The sequence below is a fragment of the Pelobates fuscus genome, chromosome 9, assembly GCF_036172605.1.
Source record: "Pelobates fuscus isolate aPelFus1 chromosome 9, aPelFus1.pri, whole genome shotgun sequence".
NCBI classification, from domain to species: Eukaryota; Metazoa; Chordata; class Amphibia; order Anura; family Pelobatidae; genus Pelobates; species Pelobates fuscus.
This window is the reverse complement of record NC_086325.1, coordinates 102,102,793-102,108,792: the sequence shown is the minus strand read 5'-3', so window position 1 is coordinate 102,108,792 and position 6,000 is coordinate 102,102,793.

Sequence of the window (6,000 nt, the reverse complement as noted above, 5' to 3'; positions counted from 1 at the left end):
CGGGCCCGAGGGTCAGGCCATCGCTCGAAACCGTCCCCCTCACCCGTGGCAAGCTCTGCTGTCGTCCACCTAGAGGCCCCCGGAGGTGTACATGAACCAGGGTGTCCAGGCCTCTGCATGTTTGGTGGCTCTGCCAAGTAGAGATGCGTGTATCACTTCTGCTCCCCGGATGTCATTCTTCCCTTTGCGGTGTGTCTGTTTTTTTCCAGTATATGGGTATGAGCGTTCAGTGAGGTGTCCGATTAGAAGATGTTGGTTTAGTGTGGAGATCGTTTTGTCGAGTTCGACGGCATTCGTGCAGCATTCCTCGAACCATGTGTGACCTTGACCGCCCCGTGGTCCGACCATGTAGCCGGCTCAATGTCGGTCGATAGAAGGTGTGGGAGCCCGATTTGTCTGGTGAACACATAGTCGATACGGGAGTATCGACCATGTAACGCCGAGTAATGAGTGTAATCTTTTGTGTCAGGGTGTAGGGTCCTCCAACAATCCACCAGGTTCATGTCGCTCAGTGACTTTTTAATTAGGCGGATGTTACTTTGCGGGATACAGCTATGACCTGTTGATGAGTCCAGGATGGGATCCATGGGTACGTTGAAGTCTCCCCCTAGTATTAGGGTACCTTCCGCGAAATTTTGTAGTTTAGCTAATGTGCTTTTAATAAATTGGGCTTGTTTTCTATTGGGTACATATATGGGGGCAAAGGCAGGGCTCGAGTCCTGCAGGAACGCGCGGGAACGGCGTTCCTGCACTTTTTTCACAGCAGAAACGCCGTTCCCCCTGCAGGCACTCAGGGGGCGGCAAAAAATGCCGCCCTCAAATGCCCTCTGTTCCCCCTGTCATGGCGGGGGGCCACCTGATTGTCTGCCTGCTCACCCCCGGTGGGCTGCTCTCTCCCTGTCACACGCGGCGAGGGGGCTGTGTCCTCTCTGCTCCCTCTCGCCGCACGCCGTTTTCTGATGCAGGGAGCCGGAATATGACGTCATATTCCGGCTCCCTGCATCAGCAGACAACCCACGCGGCGAGAGGGAGCAGAGAGGACACAGCTCCCTCGCCGCGTGTGACAGGGAGAGAGCAGCCCGCCTCACTGCAGCCCCACTGGACCCCAGGGACCCATCCATGCCAGCTTTCCTAAAAGGTAGGGAGGCTGGGTGGGTGGGCAATGATGATTTGAATAATTTGTATATGTGTATGTCTGTTAGTGTATGTGTATGTATGTGTGTGTGTATGTGTGTATGTCTGTTAGTGTATGTGTATGTATGTGTATGTGTGTGTAGTGTATGTGTATGTATGTTAGTGTATGTGTGTATGTCTGTTAGTGTATGTATGTGTGTGTATGTCTGTTAGTGTATGTGTGTATGACTGTTAGTGTATGTGTGTGTGTATGTCTGCTAGTGTGTGTGTGTATGTCTGTTAGTCTATGTATGTGTGTGTATGTTAGTTCATGTCTGTTGGTGTATGTGTGTGTTTGTGTCAGTGTGTGTGTGTGTATATGAGTGTATTTACGTCTGTTAGCGTATGTACGTGTGTGTGTGTAGGAGTGTATGTGCTTCTGTTAGTGTATGCATGTTTGCGTGTATGTGCTTCTGTTAGTGTATGCACGTGTGTGTGCGTATAAGTGTATGTGCTTCTGTTAGTGTATGCACATGTTTGAGTGTATGTGCTTCTGTTAGTGTATGTTTGTAAGTGTCTGTCAAATCAGTGAGAGTCTGTTTGTCATTTAGTGTGTGTGTGTGTGACTATTAGTGTGTGTCTTTATGTGGGTTGTGTCTAGTCTCCACCTTGCCCGAGAGTGCATGAGGTCTGCAAATGTATTAGCATTCCGTAGTCAATTTAAAATAGATTAACATTGAATAGCTTGGCATAACAGGCCGCACCAGAACAATCACCCCCCCCCTCCCCGGCCCCCCCACTCCCCTTCCCTCCTCCCCCCCCACCTTGTTTGTGTGGTTAACTCTATCTATATATGGGGTCCAGTGTGTTAGTCTGTGGCTGGGATCTATCTGAACCCTGTACAGTGCGAGGTGGGGGTTCCGCTGGCCCGGAACCTCGGAAGAAGGGCGCATCCGAAGTCCAGCTAGAGGTGTCGGCCATTAGGCATGCAGCGGGAGGAGGACTGGATGGGTGTATGAGTATAAGCGTGTGTATGAGTACGAGCGCCCCCCTCCCCCCAACGCGGTGTGTGTGTAGTTGTGTGTGTGTGTGTAAGCGTACGTATGTGTGTGTGTGTGTGTCCTAATCCTAAGTGCTGTGTTTGGTTGAAGTGTAAATCTCTCATTGTGCCCATCCCCTTCACCCTCCCCCCCCCCCGCAATCCATGGTGTAGCCCAAGTCCCCCAATCACTGGAAGCTGGGTGCTTGTGGTCGTGGGTATGATCAGGTACGGGCCGTCCCATTAATCCTCTGCTGTAGAGGGGGGGTCGGTCGGGATAATATTCCGCCAGGTCGAAGTTGGGTCCTAGCGCTCTGGTTCCAGGACCGCCATTGCAGATGTGTCTCGTGAGTCCCCCATTCCCCCCCAACCCACGGGGTACTCTAGGTGGATCGCCCTTTTTCACATGTGGTTGAGGCCATAGTGCCTCGCATGGAGTCCAGGAGGGTCCCCGGCCGGTTGCGTAGGCCAACTAATATGATGTGATGCTGCCACCCCTCTCCCCCCCCAAAGCGTCTCGTGCTGTCCCACCCGCCATGCAACCAAGGGAGGGGGTGAGGCCCACCGGGTCAGTTTGGGCCAAGGTTGCTGCTGATATGAGTGACTGGTGGGCTGGCGGGGGCACCAGTGAGGCAGCCGGGGTCAGTGTGCTGGCAAGTGTACTTACTCCGCTGGACGTCCCCGATCTGGACGGCGTCTCCGTGGGGGTCCTGGTGGAGATCCCCCTCTGCGTCTCCGGGGTATGCGTTGTGGTCGAGGTCTTTGTCCCAGCGGATCCAATATCCAGTTGGAAACCGGTGTGGGTGGCAGTCCCAGTTCTTCTAGTAGTCGTGGAACTTCTTCTGGGCTTTTAGCCGATAACCACCCGTCCTGGTGGCGCGCCTGGAGGGCAAATGGGAACCCCCATTTGTAGGAGATATTGCGCTCACGTAGTAGAGTTGTGACTGGTCGAAGCGCCCTTCGCGCGTCCAGCGTCATGGGAGATAAATCATTAAACAGGGCAACTTGAGCGCCCAGGTATGGCCATGTTGGTTTTTCTCTGGCCTTGTGCATTATTGCTTCCTTAATATGAAACGAGTGAAGGCAGCATATTAAATCTCTTGGGCCTTCCTCTGGAGCGCGGAGCCGCAGAGCCCTGTGAGCCCTATCAAATTTAAAGTGTGGCGGGGCCTCACGCTGTAGTATGCTGCTAAACAGCGCAGAGAGCAGCTCTTCGACGTTTTCCCCATTGTCCGATTCAGGAACCCCACGGACTCTAATGTTGCAGCATCTTCCCCTGTTGTCAAGGTCCTCCATGGTACGCCTCATGGTGAGTATGAGCTCTCCTTGTCGGGTGATGGCCACATCTGTCGCAGTGATCCTATCCGCATGTGTTGCGAGGGAGGTCTCTAGGGACTGGATGCGGCCTGCCTGGGCTCCGACCTCCGTGCGGATTCCCGCTATCTCCGCCCTTAATGCATCTTGAATCGCGGTGGTGTGGGACAGTAGGTCAGTTTTAGTAGCCATGGATGTGGCTATAAGGCGGAGTTCCTCCCCTATGCGATCCAGGGCCGATGGTTCGGTATCGGCCGTTGAAGCCGGTGATGGCGGTGCGGGGCTCGTCGGCTCGGCCTCACTGTCCGGTCCCCTTTGGGATTGTATGTAGCCATCCATCGGGCCTTGTTGGGGTCTCTGTTGTGTACCCCTCGGGGTCTGGGGGTGATCTGAGCGGCGGTTGCGGCCCATTTGTCGGCTGTAGCTTATTGTGGAGTGCTTGGTAAGGGCTTGGTGGAGTGGAGCACCGAGTTTAAGTGTCCATCTTGTTCAGCGTCCAGGCCACGCCCCCCATGTTAGCATGTTCTTAGCTTTTTTTTGGAAAGTTATAGGGCTATGAGCACAAGTAGCACTTTGTTATTTCCAAACCAATTTGTTTCAAAATTAACGCGTTACATTGTAACACTGATATCTGTCAGGAATCCCTGAATAACCCTTGACATGTATATATTTTTTAAAAGAAGACAAACTAAGGTATTAAACCTGGGGTATTTTTAATCTTTTAATGCAGCAATTTTACCACCAATCTATGCCAAATTAAAAAAAAATAATAATAATTGGTGATTTTTTTGAGACACATAGCAATTTAATAATATAGAACTTTAAGGGTTACTGCCAAAGAACACCCCAATATGTGTTCAGCAACATCTCCTGAGTACAGCGATACCACCCATGTATAGGTGTGTCGGGTTCTCTGGGGGCTAAAAGACCTTATTTGGAGGGTGCGCATTCCAGTTTTCCAACTTGGAATTTTCACAGTTAGTCATCATGCACCCATTTGGAACATTTTTGAAGCTGGACAATATAATTTACCCCTATCAAACCATATATTTTTGAAAAGTAGACACCCTAGGGTATTTCAAATGGTGGTATTTTAACACTTTCCATGCACTAATTCTACCACCAGTCTCTGTCAAACATTTGGGTAGTATTTTTTTTTTGTGTTATTTTTCCCACACATTCTACTTTAGGCATGAATTATCAGCTCCTGTTAGGTGTCACTGCCATAGTACACCCCAATATGTGTTCAGTAACATCTCCTGAGTACAGCAATACCACCTATGCATAGGTTTGATGGGTTGTTTGGGGGGTGCAAAGCCAAATGTCTGACATGTGTTTTTCAAATTTTACATATATTCTTTTTGGGGGCCTTTTCAGATATCCCAATTTATTTTCTTGCCATGAGCGTGCATATATTTGAAAAGTTGACACCCCACGGTATTGTATATGTGTTTTGATGCCTTTGATGCAACTGGTTTAGCCAAAAAACTTGGAGAAAGTGTGTGGTGGTAATTGTTCAATTTTCATTTTTACACACACATTGCTTTGTGACTGTGATTTAGGAGAGCCTGTTGTTGGTTATTGCAAAAAAAGAACTATAATCGGGTAGTTCCCCTTTAAGGTGCACTCCCAACAAACTGGTATCAATGTGAAGAACACACCGTTTAAACAAAAACCATATACCTATAAGCTTGTATGGAGAAGGAAGGAAGGAGGGTAATAGGTATCGGGAAGGAGCACAATAACTGATAACACTGTGCAACTATGTTTCATAACGAAACTAATGTGACACTTAAACTTTATTAACTATATTGCCGAAATGATACAGTTGCATCAGTGCACTCTGAATAGCAGTGCTTGCAATCCCTATATACATCTAGGAGACTGCCTCAATACAGTTTTTTTACAGTTAAAAAAGCCCAGTCCATGCAATCAACCAGAAAACAAAAAAATAAATAAAATTGAATTAATTCATTCGACCCATCTAAGATGGGTAAGCAGGTAAATAGAGGGAACAATGGAGGGTGTACATCAAATTTCCTCTAGAACATGTAAAACAATAGGAGTTATAGCATATAAACAGTGGTTAATATAGTCTGAGGACAATGCTACTAAAAACACCACTATTCTAATTCCCTGCGATCTCCTTTAAACACCTTTGTGGGTGTTCTATGCTAGTTGCATATTCAACTAAAGAAAAAAGAAAAAAGTAAGTGAGGTAAGGATTCCCTTTAAGTGCATGGTGAGTGCTCTAGTGAAGTGTAGGGATATCCAATTAAAACCCGACGCACGTTTCGGAGTACAAGACTCCTTCGTCAGGGGCTGAAATTTGCCGCTCGAAACCCCCCGGTATTTAAATGTTGTCTAGCCAATCATACAACGAAGCCTTAATACGTCATCAGTGACGTTTAAATTAAGTACCACGTGAGGATACTGTGGGTGGAGTTCATACGTCACATGATTGACAGCTTTGATAGACTCCCTCTTTGTTCGGACGGAAACTATGGGCTTAATTGTTCCGATATATTAGAAGC